Source organism: Neophocaena asiaeorientalis, unplaced genomic scaffold, assembly GCF_003031525.2.
Source record: "Neophocaena asiaeorientalis asiaeorientalis breed wild unplaced genomic scaffold, Neophocaena_asiaeorientalis_V1.1 scaffold142, whole genome shotgun sequence".
Taxonomy (NCBI): domain Eukaryota; kingdom Metazoa; phylum Chordata; class Mammalia; order Artiodactyla; family Phocoenidae; genus Neophocaena; species Neophocaena asiaeorientalis.
This window is the reverse complement of record NW_020174563.1, coordinates 3,480,450-3,498,641: the sequence shown is the minus strand read 5'-3', so window position 1 is coordinate 3,498,641 and position 18,192 is coordinate 3,480,450. Positions and strand designations below refer to the sequence as shown.

The following is an 18,192-nucleotide window of genomic DNA, read 5'->3' as shown; positions in this document are numbered from 1 at the left end:
TCCCACCCCGCCCCCCTTCCCCTTTGGTAACATAAGTTTGTTTATTATGTATGTGAGTCTGTTTCTGTTTTGTAAATATGATGTCACTTCTTTCATTTGTACTATTTTTTAGATTCCACAGGTAAGTGATATCATATAATAGTTGTCTTTCTATGCCTGACTTACTTCACTTAGTATGATAATCTCTAGGTCCATCCATGTTGCTGTAAATTTCATATTTTTTTATGGCTGAGTTGTATTCCACTGTATATATGGACCACATCTTCTCTATCCAGTCATCTGTTGATGGACACTTAGGTTGCTTCCATGTCTTGGCTGTTGTAAATAGAGCTGCTGGGAACATTGGGGGTGCACATATCATTTTGAATTATAGTTTTCTCTGAATATATGCCCAGGAATGGAATTGCTGGATCGTATGGCAACTCTATTTTCAGTTTTTTCAGGAACCTCCATACTGTTCTCCATAGTGGCTACACCAATTTACATTCCCACCAACAGTGTAGGAAGGTTCCTTTTCTCCACACCCTATCCAGCATTTATTATTTGTGGACAAGTCATTTATTTTAAAAGGGACAAGGGGGAGAAGGTCATATATGGCTTTATTGCTTTCTTCTCTTCACCTCCCATTTCATTTTTTTTTCTTCATTCCAATTCCTCTCTTAGTCACCTCAAGTCCTGCCTAGATCCTATATTTTAAAAATAATTTATTTTAAAATAATTTTAAACTTATAGAACTTGTAAGAACAGTACAAAGAGACTTGGTATCTTTTTCACCCAGATTCCCCAGGTATTAATATTTCATATGTGCAAGCCCTTTCTCTTGCCTTCTGTCTCTCCATATATGTAGTTTAATTACACATAATATACATAGATAAATAATACGAAGTCTTTTTCTGAGCCACTTAAGAACAACTTGCAGTCGTGCTACTCCATCACCCCTCATTATTCCAGTGTGTATTGCCCCAAAGCACGGACACCCCTACACAACCAGCATACAGCCATCCAAGTCACTGTCACGTGTTATCATTTTGTCCACAGACCCCATTCTCATTTTGCCAACTGTCCCAATGATGTCACTTCTTTCTTTCTTGTCCTGCAGACAATTCAGGGTCCTGTGTTGCGTTTAGTGGCCAAGTGTCTCCAGTGTCTTTTGATCTGGAATGGCTCTTTGGTCTTTCCCTCTCTTTCAGGACCTTGAGTGGAATGAGGACTGGCCTCTTGTTCTGTAGGGTGGGCCACCCCTGGGTCTGTCTGATACCTCCTCCTGTCCAGACTCAGGCCGTATACTCTTGGCAGGAATCCTGTAGAAATGATGCCGTGCACTGAGCAGTTGTCAGCTATGTCACCATGGGAGATGTTTCTCACCATCTATGATGGTTGTCTATGTTTCTCACCACCTCTATGATGGTTGTCAAATAATGGTTTTCTATTTTTATCATTCCTTCTGCCTTCTACTGACATTCCATTGTAAGCAGAGCTTTCCCATCTCCATTTATTTGCTTGTTATATATTTATGTATATATATAAAATATTCACATATATATGTGATATACAATATCCACATATATATGAATGAATGCATAAATTCCTATGATTTAATGGGGTGGTTTTTTATTGAAGTATAATTGACATACAATATTATGTTAGTTTCATGTGTACAACACAGTGATTCAACATTTGTATGCATTGCAAAATGGTCACCACAATAAGTCTGGTTACCATCTGTCACCACATAAGGTTAATGCAATATTATCAAGTGTATTCCCCATGCTGTACATTATATCCCCGTGACTTATTTATTTTATAACTGGAAGTGTGTACCTCTTGATCCCTTTTACCCATTTCTCCACCCCTCCCCCCCAACACCCCTCCCCTCTGGTGACCACCAATCCATTCTCTGTATCTATGAGTCTGGGTTTTGTTTTATTTGTTTGTTGTTTTGTTTTTTGGATTCCACATGTAAGCGAAATTGTGTGGCATTTGTCTTACTCTGTCTGACATTTCATTTAGCATAATGCCCTCAAGATCCAGCCATGTTGTCGCAAATGGCAAGATTTCATCCTTTTTTATTGCTGAGTAGTATTCTGTTGTAGGGCTATCTGTTATTATCATTATTTATTTTTGATGCTCAAAGAGCTACATGTTGGACCAGTGGGAACCTCTTCAAACTGGCACCGTAATGCCCCATCATTCTTTTAGCTTTTCCTTACTTTGTGGCACCACATGTTCCAGACTCATTGCCTCAGGCTAGGAATCAGCCACTTCTCTAAAGGACTGTTCTTTTTAGAGAAGAATGGAATCTGGTTCATACACAGACATATACACACATATACATCAATATTCCTGTACGCATGTAAAATGAGTGTACACTGATACATCTAATTCTAATCTAACACTTCCATTTTCTTTTTAGCCTTCTCCTTTTCAATATTCATAAATTCCTTTTCTGATGATGAGAAACAGGCTCCCATGGTCCTTAATATATTTACTTCCTCAGACCCCCATATGTCATCAATCTCCCCACTTCTCCCAATGCCTCCTTGGTCGGTGGCCTCTGTGGTCCCCCATTTTTCTCTTCCTGCCTCTGGCTTGGCCACTGGGCCTGGTACCAGCTCTGTGGTTTCCCTTCACTCTCACTGCTGCTTCCTAGACATGCCTCCCTGCCCCGACCCCTCCACTGACCCTGCTGCCCGGGGAAGAGAAGGTTGCAGGTCCTATTCCATATGCTTACAATTTAAGCCAAAAACAAAGATATATAAGAGGGGCAGCAAGCTTAATAAATACAATGGAGATTTCTTTTCATTTTTCTTTTAGATAAGCAGTGTTCAGTATTTTCCATAACAGTGCTGTGTTGCTGTTAAAATATGTTAATAACCACCTAGTAAGCTAGCACGTGGAACTACTTTCCAATTAATGAAGCAAACAAAAGGACTAATTTTTAAATTTATTTATTTTTTTCTTTTTTTTTTTGCGTCCCCCTCCCTCCCCCCCTCCCTATCCCACCCCTCCAGGCGGTCACAAAGCACTGAGCTAATCTCCCTTCAATTTTTTAAAATTGAAGTATAATTGATTTACCATGTTGTGGCAGTCTCTGTGACTCAGTTATACACATATAGACATTCTTTTTTTATATTCTTTTCCCTTATGGTTTATCACAGGATATTGAATATAGTTCCCTGTGCTATACAGTAGGATCTTGTTTATCCATTCTAAATGTAACAACTTGCATCTACCAACCCCAACCTCCCAGTCCATCCCTCTCCCTCCCCCACTCCCCCTTGGCAACCACAGGTCTGTTCTCCATGTCTATGAGTCTATTTTGTTTTGTAGATAGGTTCATTTGTGCCATATATTAGATTCCACATATAAGTGATATCATATGGTATTTGTCTTTCTCGTTCTGACTTACTTCACTTAGTATGATAATCTCTAGTTGCATCCCTGTTGCTGCAAACGGCATTACTTTGTTCTTTGTTATGGCTGAGTAGTATTCTATTGTATGTATGTATCTCATCTTCTTTATCCATTCATCTGTCAATGGACATTTAGGCTGTTTCCATGTTTTGGCTATTGTGAATAGCATTGCTATGAAAATAAGGGTGCATGTATCTTTTTGAATTGTAGTTTTGTTCGGTTGTATTCCTAGGAGTGGGATTGCTGGATCATATGGTAATTCTATTTTTAGTTTTCTGAGGAACCTCCATATTGTTTTCTATAGTGGCTGCACCAGCTTACATTCCCACCAACAGTGCAAGAGGGTTCCCTTTTCTCCACACCCTCTCCAGCATTTGTTATTTGTAGAGTTTTTAATGATGGCCATTCTGACTGGTGTGAGGTGATACCTCACTGTAGTTTTGATTTGCATTTCTCTAATAATTAGTGATGTTGAGCATCTTTTCATGTGCCTACTGGCCATCTGTATGTCTTCTTTGGAGAAAAGTCTATTAAGGTCTTCTGTCCATTTTTCGATTGTTTGTTTCAGGTTGTTTGTTTTTTTTGTTGTTGTTGAGTTGTATGAGCAGTTTGTATATTTTGGAGGTTAATTTCAAAGGGACTAATTTTTAATCTCTTTTGAGAAGAATTTCACATGCATCTGTGTGGCACTCTTTCCTATGACCCACAATATGTTTTGAGTTTGGTTTTATAAAGTAGATACCATTTCCTGACAACCAGAAAAGCTCATTGTTCACTTTTTCCCCCTTACTTTTTATATGTGTACAAAGAACATTTCTATAAAAATTCTCACCTGGCCTATTTGGGAGGTCAGAGGGAAAAAAGAAGTTGAAACTCACATATAACTAGGGAAAAAGTGGAAGTTATCAAGTTATGAAGTTGAGATCAGAACAACCATGGGGACCTCAGACCTATTTTTCACCCAGGCCTTTTCAGGGGAGTGGGGGAGGGATGATGGAAATCTGTGATCTTAAGACTGTTTTTAAAATCCCTCCCAACCCCCAACACTATTACTTTAGATTTTAGTAAAACTGGTTATTTCACTTTGCAATCTGCTTATTTTGAGGGTTCTCCCATTCAGAGCAATCAGTAAAGAATTATGAGTAAGTCTGATCTTGAGGTCCTGGCGTGGGCATGGGGTGGGTGGCGGACATAGAGTCTAGAATCAGGGCTAAACATGCACGTGGCAGAAGTAGTCAGGTCTGGTCCCTGCTCTGTCACCTAGGGCCAAGTACCTCATTTCTCAGAGTCTCAGTTTCCTAATCTATGAAATGGGGATGCTATTATGGAGGGTTGTGTTGAAGAATTAAGAGAGAGCAAGAGAGAGTGGGCCTAGACTTCCTGGCACAGTGCTTGCATAGGGAGGGTCCAGTAAGTGGAGGTAATAATTATGAATAAAGTCTAATACTTGGCCCTTGACCTTGGTTGCTCACCAGTTTAGTCAATGAGATTTAAGGACAGGAGAAATCAAAGCACCATTCTGTTATCTTACATCTCCCGGTGTTGCCAATACTCCCAGAACACAAAAGAACTTGGGTATTTTAGGAAATTACAAAACCAAACAAAACCATGTTCCAGCTCCCCAGAGGAAGGCCTCCTGCACCTGTGATTTATCAGGACTTGCTCCCTGGGGAGACAGGCAAGGAAAGGAGCAGGAAAAGCAAGGCAGGGAAGCCAAGGTCCCCGGGCCAGGGCTCCTTTCAGGAGGAGTGCCCCAGGGGGTGGCTTCTGCCCCACTCTGTGGAAGAATCCTGGAAAGTGAGTTATGCCTCAGAGTTATCCCAGTGCCTGTCCTTCACTGGGCAGGGCTGCCCTGGGGGGAGAATTCCCAGGCCCTGTTGCTCCCTGCCCTTTGGATAAAGTGGTTCCAGTAATCTGAGGGCGGTCCTCCAGAGAAGAGCCTGAGGGCGAAGCTGTAGGATTGACAGCTTCTTGAAGTGGGGGTGGGGAGGGAGGGCTGGGTGGGATGTGGGCGGAGCACTAAAGTTTCTGCTCTTAGACCCCTCTCCTGACCAGGTCTGAGGTGTCCCAAAGAGCTAGGCTGCCCGCCCTCTCCCACCCTATCCCGTCCAAATTTCTCCCCCAGGGGCAGGAAGGTGGCAAAAAGGCCCTGGTGCATCTGACCTGGTTCCCTGCTCTCTGCCAGGCTGGACCACAGAAACCCGACTCCTGTCCTTTCAGCCCACTTCTCTTCCACCTCCCAAGCCCTAGGTCCTGCTCACTGTAATTATTACCAGCAAATACAAGTCACGGAACTCCCAGTAAGCGGAGCATCAGGTGTCCCAGGAGGTGCACAATGATTGTAGTCAGTATAAAAGAAGGACTCGGGGCTTCCCTGGTGGCGCAGTGGTTGAGAGTCCGCCTGCCGATGCAGGGGACACGGGTTCGTGCCCCGGCCCGGGAAGATCCCACATGTCGCGGAGGGGCTAGGCCCGTGAGCCATGGCTGCTGAGCCTGCACGTCCAGAGCCTGTGCTCTGCAATGGGAGAGGCCACAACAGTGAGAGGCCCACGTACCGAAAAAAAAAAAAGGACTCTAGTGAGGAAGAAGAGGGTTGTCCAGGACGGTGGCTGGAGAAAGAGGGAAGTGCCGAGGCTTAGGCTGGCCTTGATGGCAGGCTTCAGCCTGTGTAAGAAAGGGGCAGACCTTCCAGTGGTAGTGCTGATGCGGGTAGAGAGTGAGGTATTCGCGGAGAACCATGAATCACCCTGTTAGTCAGTGGCACCCAGTGGGGCGAGAAGGGAGGAGCTGGGAGGGGACTAGTGAAGAGGCTGAGTGGCAGCTGACTGCACCCCATTCCCCGCCCCCGGCCCTGGCCTGGGTCAGGGTAGGCGCAGTGGGAACAGAAGGGACCCTCTTCTGGGACTCCGGACAACTTTGACCAATTTTCAAGCAATTATTTTAAGAGCTACTCATTAAACATCTAGACAAACTGTGACTAGAACTGAAATTGTGACTTTGTCCAGAGGAGGGGAATTTTGACAGAAGATACATTCTACCCACTCTCCATGCTTCGAAGAAGGTAGAATTAAAAATCAACATTCTATCCAACTGTATTCATTTGGTTTTTGGTTGGTGGTGCTGGCACGTTTAAGAGACAAATGGGAGTGTGAATTGCCAGTCTCTGCACATAGTAGTCACTTGAATAAATAGAATAATTCTTGAATCGTTAGAATAATTTGCTTCGAGCACATATTGCGGTAGTTTGATTTGAGTCTTGACTCCATATAGTTTTATGCAGGGTGGGGGCTCTAGGCTGGATGTCCAAAGCATGGTGAGTGCCGAGAGCACAGGAGAGGAGTTGTGTTTCAGTCTTTTGAGGTGGTGTTTTCACAGGTGCCAAGCAAACACAAGGTTCTAGAATGGGAATCATGTGCACATGTGTGGAGGGAAATAAACCACTTGATTCTCCAAGTTCCTTTAGGCTTTTAGTCTTATTGTTGACATAATCTAGTCTAATAAGGAGAGCTATATTTTGAAAATTAAAATAAATTTAAAAATTGACTAGAAACTATGTACACATGGCACAAGATTACAAAATATTCAAATTGTACACCATGGAAAGAAATTTCCCCATTGATTGCTGCCTTAGCCACTCATTTTCCCTCCCGGGGGGAGAACCACTGTGCCAATTCCACATAAATCTGTGCATTCATGTGCACATTTCCCACAAATGGTTGCAAAATATACATACGATTTTGTCCCTTTTTTAACTAGCACTCTATCTCAGAGATGATAACTATTGGTATGTGTAGAGCTGTTTCATTTTTAAATTTATATTTTTAATTACTAATCATAAGCTATAAAACCTTTAAATAATATACAAATATACAGAATAAAAAGTGAAAGCCCCTTTCCATTCCCTTCCTGCGACTTTTTAAAGTGTCTTAACGTATACACATGTGTGTATACACACACACGCAGGGTGTTTTTAAAAACATGAATGGTTTCATACTGTACATATTTTGTGTGACTTTTCTCATGTTTAATATATGATTGATATGTTTATTTCTATAGATATAAATTTACCTTATGCTTTTAATTTTATTTTTTATTGATAAAAATGTACTAATTTTTTGGAATAGATAATATATGTAAAATTCAAAAGATGTGAAAGGGGCCACAGTGATAAGTCTTCATCTACCTCTGGTCCCAGGCATCTTTTTCTCCTTCCACACACAACCAGTGTGACTATTTATGCTGTGTCCTTCTAGAGATAGTCTATGCATTTACAGACACATATTTAAAAAAATATGCACACAGATAGTGGCGTGCTATTCATGCTGTTCTGTTCCTAGCTTTTTTGTCTTCTTCACACAAAGTAGATGGTAGATACTTTCATATCCATATGTATATATATGTTTCACTTTTTTAACAGTCACATGGTGGTGTATTCCATAACAGGGATGTACCGTAATTTATTTAATCTGTTCATTAGTCATTGGACATGTACAGAGGGTACCCGTTGGGTAAATTCTTAGAATACAAGGCTGTTTTCCTCCCCTGTTCCTCCATGTTTCCTTAACAGTCTGTTCACTCACGCGCTCACTCACTCATTTGTTTATTTACCAGTTCTTTCAACCCACAGCTTGTGTTGTGCTGTCTATCACTCTAAGTTCTTGACTGCTTTGAACCTAGCTTTCTGTAATTAAACATGACGTTATTTTGCGAGCAAAGACATGTTCAACTACAGGAGAATGTTAAAGGCCTTCGTATGGATTCCCTGCTTTTTACTGAGACCACCCATAAGCTCCCAATCAGCTGAGAGGGCCTCTGGGGGCCCTATCTTCCAGTCCCACCCAAACTCCGTCCCCCTGCCTCTCCTGTGAATGAGTTTGCTAAGGGCTGGGAAGCCAATGGATTGTGTTCCAAGCGCCAGATGAGTAGGAGAGAGGTCTCTTGTCAGCCAGCCGGTAGGTTAAGTATTAGTCACACTGGGGCACAAACAAGTTTCTAAAGCCACATGTAGCCAGCTGTGGCCAGCGGTGTCCCAGGGCTGGCTGCCTACAGACACTTCTGGGCCACATTAAGAAAGAGTTCCCATTTGTTGTGGCAACAAAGCCAGCTGCTGGGAATTAGGTGGTGAAGCCAAGAGGAGCGGGAGGGTGGCCGAAGACTGAGAGGTAGGCTGAGCCACTCCTGACACAAACAAATCCTTTAAGTCTCCTCCAGGTGGGAGTTGGCACCGGGAAAGGAGGTGGGTCCGAGCAAAGGAAGGCAGCTCGCCAAACCCTCGCCACTTCTTCAATGAAAGAGGGAACCCTTGAGGACAGATGGTCCTGATGATGGAAACAGGGGTCCCCCAGTGAGAGAGGGAGGGGAGAGACAGAAGGCCATAGCAAATATCACAATGCCCCAACTTCTTTTCTCTTGCACGTGAGATGGAAGAGCATTTTCTAACATCTTGGTTCCAGCGCTCAACTCAGAAAAAAACTAGATCAGAAATACTGTGTGCTATTTCTCACCAAGACCCAGGACTCCGGGGTGAAAGAGTTAATTTCTCTCTACAGTTGAGGACTACGTTACCAATATTCCTTTCCTTGCTTTGGACGTGCTTTTTACATTCAAATCTCAGAGTACAATCTTTATTTTTTTCGATTTCCAGTCTTTAGGAAGTGAATAGTAAGTCCCTCCCAAAAAGGTTATTTCCTTAGGATAGACTCCCAGAAGTGGATAAATATTTTCAAAGCACTTAGAGAATAGAGGCTGTGCTTTCACCTTGAAAGACTTGTCCATGGTTCTTAATCTTTCACTCATTCACTGATTTTTTGATTTAATAGGCCATTAAAGTGAACATTTATTTAGGGCTTATTATGTTCCAGGCAAAGCATTCTCTATGTCTTATCTTACTTCCTCATAATAATTCCTCTAGAATGAAGCCTCCATGTGGGTAGAGCCTTTGCCCCTTGTTCACTGTTTTGGCTTCAGTACCTAAAATTGTGTCCGGCACATACATATTTGTTGAAAAAAAAGAATGAGGTCGGTAATATTATGATGTCCCTTTACAGATGATGAGACTGTCTTACATGGGTTAAAGACTTTGCTTAAGTTTTCAGAGCTCATACCAAGCGGAGTTGGGATTTAATTTCATGTGACTCGAAAGTCCTTAAGACGGCCTCCATTCTCTAAAGCAGGGGTCCCCAACCCCCGGGCCATGGACCAGTACCAGTCCTTGGCCTGTTAGGAACCGGGCAACACAGCAGGAGGTGAGTGGTGGATGAGGGAGCGAAATTTCATCTGCTGCTCCCCATTGCTCCCCATAGCTCTCATTACGGCCTGAACCATCTCCCTCATTCCCCGGTCTGTGGAAAAATTGTCTTCCATGAAACTGGTCCCTGGTGCCAAAAAGGTTGGGGACCGCTGCTCTAAAGCACTTACAGTTTAGGGAAGGAGAAGTTATGTGTTCAAATAACTCTCATACAAAGCAGAGGAAATGAGTAGAGGTAAGAGGAAGGTGTTGTGGGATCACAAAGAAAGGATGATTTTTTTTGGTTGGGAAATCCAGGAGGGCCTCCAGGAGGAAGTGGCATTTGGACCTGGACCTTGAGGGATGGACTCCCACATTTGATCTCAGATGTTCACTGATGGCAAAATAAATTTGGACTTATTTTTCCCTGATTTAATGGGGAAAAAAATGCAGCCCCATTTCAGATTGCCTCATTTATATTAAGCCTTCTTTAGTGTAAATTCTTAGTGGAGACCATTCCGTCCCTGGCTGTGATGGTATCGTGTCTCTGTGCGTCTGATAGAAAGCTTGCTGTCAGTGTCCCCTTTCTGAAAGATTTTCCTAAATTGCTCTTCATAGCTTTCTGAATCATGGGGCTTGTAATCTCCTTTTCAGAAGTCAGTTTGGACTAAATGTTTTTGCTTGTCTGATGCCTATGAAAATCCCCATTTCTTACTAATGGTGGACAACTGCTCTGACGGTGGACTTTCCCCCTCACCCCCATCCAGCCCCATCCTTCAAAACTGGAAGGGGAGCGTGGATACTCTTTGCTTTTGATCAAGACATGTCTCCCGCCAGGAGCAAGGAAGGATGTGTAGGAGGCAATGTCTCCAATAGTAACAATAACAAGAGTAATGAGTAAAAGTTCTCGACAGGATCTTGGGCAGCTAAGTTACCCCGGCGTTTATACATGTTTACAGAGTGAGTGTTTTTTTCTCCAGCTAACAATGGTTCCCAAATGTCTTCCTTCCCTGGGCCCCCTCCCAAGCATGTGAAAGGTCCTGTCTGAAATATAGAGAAGCAGCTTTCAAAACCAGACTTATTTTCCTGCTTGCTTTTGGCATAAAGCTGAGCGGGGTGCCCACTGGCCTTTGGTTATGGAGGCCAGCGCACTCAGGGCGCCTGGGTCCTGGCTCTGGGGCTGAGAGCACCATGTGACCTTCTTGAGCCACTGGCAGCTCTTCAGCCAATGCTGCTGCTTCTCCAAGTGACTGAGGAGACTTTTCCTTCAATTCCCCCTTCTCTCTCAGCTCTAAGATAATCAGAGTTGTGACCCTCCTGTGTAAGCAACGGACTGTGACTTGAGCGACAATTAACTGACTTCCTACACATCCCTCTGTGCCGGCTCTTGGGTGACTTAAGAGGAAACAAGATTCCCTTCTCCCTGGCTCTGCTGGACAGAGCCTCCTCCAGCTCGGGTCAGCCCAGGCTTAGCTGTGTGGCCGCAGGAAGTCTCTCTCATCCTCTTCACCCGCTTCACATCCTGCTAACAGGAGGATGAGCAGGAAGCGGAGAGTGTCAGGGCAACGTCTTTCACGCTCACAGTGAGCTCAGGCAGCACGTGGGCCTCTAGGAAAACAATACAAAACTTTCCAAATGGCTCTGCTAAGGGCGCTCTGCAAATACTTTGCACAGTTGCGTTAGAAACTGTTAGTCATGAAGACTCTGGGTTACTTTTTTTTTTTCATTTGGCTTAAAAAAAAAAAAGGTGAAGTCTGAGTGTTGCTCTCAGCAGCTCTTTCTGGTTGTCTGGGAGCCCTTTGTGATGGGTGGGACGGGCCCCTGCAAGGCCTCTTGTAGGAGGCGGTGCCTCTGCTCAGGGTCAGGAATATGGGTTAGCTCACACTGATGCTTCACATTTGGGAAAATGCTCCTGCATACAGGTGCTGGCTGCCGGTTTGTTCTGAACCTTTGGATAGCACATCACTTTTTCAGACCTCAGTGTCCTTGTTTGTAAAATGAAGGAGCTGGAATTGTGAAGATCTGATGTTCTCTGAGTCGGTGAGTCTCTGACGAGACCCACACAGAGGCCCTCTGGACTCTCTGGGGGCAATAAACCTCAGGTGCCCCTCAAGCCCCTTCTCCAGAGGGCAGTTCCTCTCTCCCTGTGTGGGGCTGGCCTTGGAAGGCTCTTCAGCAAATCTCCACTCCCTCGGTGTAAGGCATGGTCTGGCGATTGAACTTCCATATGGTGGTCTTCCAGTCTTTATATTTTAAACATAAAGGTGATTAAAAAAAATTTTTTTTCAGCTCTAGAATCACAAACTGCCCCAAGATGGCACCTGCTTGTAAAAACTTTGCTTTTTCACTGACTTCTCTCATTTAAGCACTCTTGTCCTTACTTACTATTACTCCACTCCCTGCATAAAGCCCAGCTGGGAAATAACCCCGGATGCTTCTTCCTGACCTCTCCCCACTGTCCATCCCTTTTCTTTTTTAGCTATTGTGGGAGTAATAGGAAAAGGGAGGGCTGCTTTTCAGGAGGCTGGCATTTACCAAAAATAACATTTTCCCTGACTAATTTCCAGGTACTGCCCATTCATTACCTTGGAATGTAAATATATTTGAAAAGCAGACCTGTCCTAAGGCATTCCTCAGCTCCCACGATTAGAAACCTCAGGGCATTCCCCTTTGACTCGAGGCAAGATTAGCCTTCAGAAGCTCCAGGCAAGGTGCAAAAACCCGACTTCCTCTGATTCCAAGCTGAAGGCAACGATCGTGGCAGAGTTACTTCTACATGGGGCCACCCTAAATTTAGAGAATAATGGACATGACAAAGAGAAATTATCAAACTGGAACTGAAAAGGGTTTTTTGGGAGTTATCTTTCTCACTTGCTAGTGAAGCCCTTTATTCCTTGTTCTGTGTGAGATGCTCTGTGACAAGTGTCTGGCACAAAATGGGTCCTCAGTTAACGTGAGCATCCTTCCCAGTTCCCACTGCTTTCCATTTCCCACAATGGGTGGATACAGCTGTTCATAGTTGATATCCTAAAGGGCTGGGGAATGGAGGGGGAGGAGAGAGGAGACCCATATCTGCTGGTTGAGAGCCCTCCTTTCCAGAATAAAATTGGACAAATGAAATGGTGAGGTCTCAGTGGATGCCTAGGGCAGCCTTCAAGGAGAAGGGGCAGTCTGAGCGATGTGTTTGAAGGGGAGAAGCCCTGACCTGCCTGATTTGCCCCGGTGGCCTGAAGGACTTTATATTTGGTGTATATGAGTCCCAGGTCCTTTCAAAAGCATCACTGGGCTGAACTGTCCTCTTCTTCCCCTGCAACTGCCTTACTGAGTCATATATACTTGAGGGCTTCCCTAAGGCCAAATCACAGAGGCTTTGCAAGGTCAGAGGAGGCCTGATGTCTAGAATTCTCTAAGTTAGAGCCCCAGTGGCTAACAAGTGTCTATGAGATTGGAGGCCTGGAAGATTCAGTTATGGGCAGTCACAGTAAGGGCGTTAACATCAGGCTGAGATGATGACTAATTCCACTCTACTTTAAATTGTTTCTCCTTTAACTGTCCTTAGCTGAGTGTCTGTTACTCAGAAGTTTGGAAATCTAAATTGAAAAGTACCCAGATAAACTCTGCTCAATATTCTGTAATAATCTACATGGGAAAAGAACTCGAAGAAGAATAGATACATGTATATGTATAACGGAATCACTTTGCTGTACACCTGAAACTAGCACAACGTTGTTAATCAACTATACTCCAACATAAGATAAAAATTTTTTTAAAAAGTACCCAGGGCTTTCCTGGTGGCGTAGTGGTTGAGAGTCCGCCTGCCGATGCAGGGGACGCGGGTTCGTGCCCCGGTCCGGGAAGATCCCACATGCCGCGGAGCGGCTGGGCCCATGAGCCATGGCCGCTGAGCCTGCGCGTCCGGAGCCTGTGCTCCGCAGCGAAAGTACCCAGATAAAACTGGGGAACTTTGAAGAGACTACAGAAGAATTAGCTGTGGCATCCACCTCACCCCGGAGTGTGAGAGACGGGCCAGCCCTGGTAGTGCTCGCTCTCCTTGGCTTACCTGCGTGTCCTTGCTGATCTGGGTCTCCTGTTGCTGCCCCGTATTTACACTTAGGCTAGCTGCAGGGACGGGTCGCTTTTGAAATGCGTGCAGCTTTCAACCTTAATTGCTACTGCTTTTTTGCTGCTGTGGTGCTTTATTGCATCAGCACATTTATAAATTTGATGAATTTCTCTACTTATGGGAGATGCTCCTCTTTCTGTGTTCAGGAAAATTCCACCCTGGTCAGGTTCCCAGGTCTCTGAGGAGCCCGTGCCTTGGCTGTGTGGCTGGTCACTGTCCTGGCAGGAGCCACGCCATTGGCTCTGGCAATTCGGCCTCCATGGCCTCCCTCTGGTTCAACCCGGATGCTGCACCCACTTTGGAAGCAGTGACTTCTCTGGTTGCCTCTTTACAGTCTCAGGAAAAGGCTACTCATCCTGCCTTATGGATTTGGACGTGAAGTGCTTGCTTCTAAGAAACATGTGGCCAGGAAGTCTGTCTTCTAGGTCAGGTAATCAGAACATAGATTTGTTGAGAACCAACCCTGTGGTGGGCGCTCTGCTAGGCTCCAAGGGTCCAGAGAAGAAAGATTATCCCTGATTTGAGGAGCTCTCAGTCTGGGGTGGGGGGAGACATGAACTTGTCGTTTCAAGACAATGTGCTGGATTGAGGGGTGAAGAAGGGGAATTCCCCTGAAAGTCCTTCAGCCTGTTGGGCTTAGCCAAACCTGCTGCTTGTGTCCAGCCTCCATTCTGACTGTTTGGGCTCCTGTTCTGAGTCGATGGTGCCCAGACAGACAGAACTGAATATCTCCCGGACCCAAGCAAGCAGAGCACGTGGGAGGGGGACTTAGCTCAGCCCTGGGACGGGGAGGAGAGACACCTCAGAATCTGGGTTACTTAGCTGATGACTTGAAAGAGGAGGCAGAGTTGCTGAAGGGGGAGGGAAAGGGTGTAACAGGCAGTGGCATCAGCTGAGCCACGTGAGAAGCAGTAAAAGGCAAGGCTTGTGCAGGCATCCCCAGACAGCCAAGTCCATGGGGTGGGGGGAGCAGGGGGTAAGAGGGCCCTGTTAATGATGGGTAAGCTTGAGAGAGACCTGGTCAGATTTTTAAAAAGTATATCCAGTGGCCCAGAGGAAGATGGACTTGAGGGAGGTGAGGCTAGAGAAGGAAGCCTCGTAGGGACTTCATGCAACTAGGGGATCCAGGAAACAGGCAGTCCAGCTCTCTGGGGGTTCGCCTTCTCTCCCTCTTTTTCGTATTTCCCTCTTCATTCACAGCTTTGAGGCAAGTTTTCCTCTTCCCCTTTCCTCTTCCTCTTCCTCCTCCTTTCTTTTGTTTTGTACTTTTTATTTTGAAATGATTTTAGACTCACAAGAAGTAGCATTAATAGTACAGAGTCCTCTTTAACCTTCCCCCAGCTTCCCCCATTGGTATCATCTCTTATAACTTTAGGAAATTATTAAAATCGGGAAACTGACATTGGTACAAAATTGGTAACCAGACTACAGGTTTCATTCAGCTTTCACCGGTATTTGCATATGTGTGTGTGTTTAGTTCTATGCAATTTTATCTCACGTGCATATCTGGATGACCACCGCCCGAATCAAGGTGACCCCACCAGGGACCTCCTTGTCCTGCACCTTCTCTTTCCCCCTTTCCCTCTTCCACCCCATCCTGAAGGCCATTCTAATGCACTAAGCTAGAGCATTCAAACTGCTGCTGATTCAGAAAGAAAAAAAAGACCCTTCTTGGCACACTTAAGTCCTCTGAATTTTTCTTCCTTACTATGAATAGGTCACGTCTACCTCCCTGGAGAGCATGGGTGTGGGGGGACACCCTGTGCTTTGGGCCAGAAGCAGGACTGTTCTTATCCCCTGGAGGGTTCAGAGTCCTGCTGGCTCCTGAGACTGAGGGTGGGGGCTCTTCTTGCCTCTACTTTATGAGATTTCTTAAATCCTCAGCAGAGGACAGAACTGAGGCTTGGTCAAAAGTGGATATGGTGATTTTAAACATATACTAAAGGTGCACAAGAAGTAGATATATGGTCTAATACACTTTCATTTTGTAGACTTTAAATATTGTTCTATATTTCTTTGGAAAGGTCCATTCTTTCCCAAATGATGAATCGCTAATTCAGCAATAGCCTCTCATCCTCACTCAGTGTAGTGTCTATTTGAAGTTCATAAACATCACTTTTATGCAGACTGACCTCACCATAGGTGCATTTTGGAGATTTATATATAAAGCATATATTTCAATATCCAGTAGCAGGTGTAGTGAAACAAAGGGATTATAATATTGGTGATGTCATATATTAGCTTAGATTTAGAAGAGTCTTTTCATATCATCCGGTATAATTTTTAACTTAATTTACAAATTGCTTCTCCAAAGCTCTGATCTTCATGGGCATCCAGTAATAGAAACCCACTGGTTCACACGCAGCAGGTTCTTCCGTGTTAGCTTGAATTGTTAGTGCATTTTCCTTTTTTTTTTTGGTCCAAAATCTACTATCATATGCGTTTCATTTATTGGTTATAGTTCGTCCTTTCAAACTACTCAGAATAAATGTAATCCCTTTTCCACACACTGTCTTGTTGGGTTTGAAAGCAGTTCTTGTGTTTCCTTGAAGCCTTCTCCTTCTAGTATAAACACCTTCACTTCCTTTCACTGGTCCTTACAGACCTTGTTTCCCATACTCTTGCCATCCCATCACTTCCTCAGGAAGTACTCTCGTTTACCCATGTCAGTCTTAAAATGTGGCATCCACATTTTGTCTGTTATCACACTAAGGAAAACAACAGCACAGTTTGACGGACCAAACTATGTAAACCACATGTAGGATATTAAATACTTTCAACAGTTTCCTGCTTTTGTGATGTAAAAATGTCTGCATTTAATTCTCCCTACAAACCCTGTAAGAAAATTAGTCAAATGAACACTTCCTCCATATAGTAAGCACTTAATAAAGGTTCACTTTCATTATTATTACTAATGTAAAAGGACTAACACTATATATTTTAAAAACAGCAAAAAGAGCCCGCCCCAAACAAAACCCCCAAACAACCACAAAGTCACACATCAAAAGGCATGAATATAGGGAAAAGTGAATAACCTAGAACAATAAGGCAATTTCCCACACCTTTTTTTTTCCTATTGAAATATAACTGGGGAATGTCCTGGAGGTCCCGTGGTTAGGATTTGGCGCTTTCACTGCTGGGGCCTGGGTTCGACCCCTGGTCGGGGAACTAAGATCCTGCAATAAATAAATAAATAAATAAAATTAAAATTAAAAAAAGAAATATAATTGACATATAACATTGTGTAAATTTAAGGTGTACAATGTGTTACTTTGATACATTTATGTATTGTAATATGATTGCCGTTGGAGTGAAAATTAGCACTTCTCTCATGTTACATAATTGTCATTTCTTTTTAGTGACTGGAATAATTAAGTTCTAGTCTCTTAGCAAGTTTTCTGATTATACGATATTCTCTCTTTGGTTTTGTTTATTTATTTTTATTTATATATTTATTTATTTAACATCTTTATTGGAGTATAATTGCTTTACAATGGTGTGTTAGTTTCTGCTTTATAACAAAGTGAATCAGCTATACATATACATATATCCCCATATCTCCTCCCTGTTGCATCTCCCTCCCACCCTTCCTATCCCACCCCTCTAGGTTGTCACAAAGCACTGAGCTGATCTCCCTGCGCTATGCGGCTGCTTCCCACTAGCTATCTTTTTTACGTTTGGTACTGTATATATGTCCATGCCGCTCTCTCACTTTGTTCCAGCTTACCCTTCCCCCTCCCTGTGTCCTCAAGTCCATTCTGTACGTCTGTGTCTTTATTCCTGTCCTGCCCCTAGGTTCTTCATAACCACTGTGTTAGCATACGGTATTTAGTTTTCTCTTTCTGACTTATTTATGACAGACTCTAGGTCTATCCACCTCACTATGAATAACTCAGTTTCATTTCTTTTTATGGCTGAGTAATATTCCATTGTATATATGGGCCACATCTTCTTTATCCATTCACCTGTCGATGGACACTTAGGTTGCTTCCATGTCCAAAAATATGGAATGCTTCACGAATTTGCATGTCATTCTTGTGCAGGGGCCATGCTAATCTTCTCTGTATCGTTCCAATTTTTTAGTATATGTGCTGCCGAAGTGAACACTTTGGTTTTGTTTAGACTAGAGTCTGTCCCATTTATTTGTTATTATACTAATGACAATCTTTTTACTTCCAAGCTTTAAAATTACTTATATCCATTTGTTCATGTTTCATTTCTTACTGTTTTTGTCTCCTAATTTCTTATACTTTTAAAATGAAATTTATTCATATATATATATATAAAATATTTCTATAGTATTCTAGAAGATGCATTTAATTTGGCATTGGTTTTATTCAGATTGTTGATTTTGTTGGCTTTCTTTCATTGAATTAGTTTTTCCCCGTTTGGCTTACCCTTCCCTCTCTAGTGGTTTTCAGATTTCTTC

The 18,192-nt window shown here is 43.5% G+C and overlaps 1 non-coding gene across 1 annotated transcript; it reads right to left on the bottom strand.

Annotated features, from left to right (window-relative positions):
* Positions 1-17,761: 17,761 nt before the first annotated feature.
* On the bottom strand, positions 17,762-17,870 carry LOC112408331 (U6 spliceosomal RNA). Its single transcript, XR_003004930.1, has one exon. It is a non-coding gene; the product is annotated as a U6 spliceosomal RNA (small nuclear RNA).
* Between the last annotated feature and the right edge of the window lie 322 nt (positions 17,871-18,192).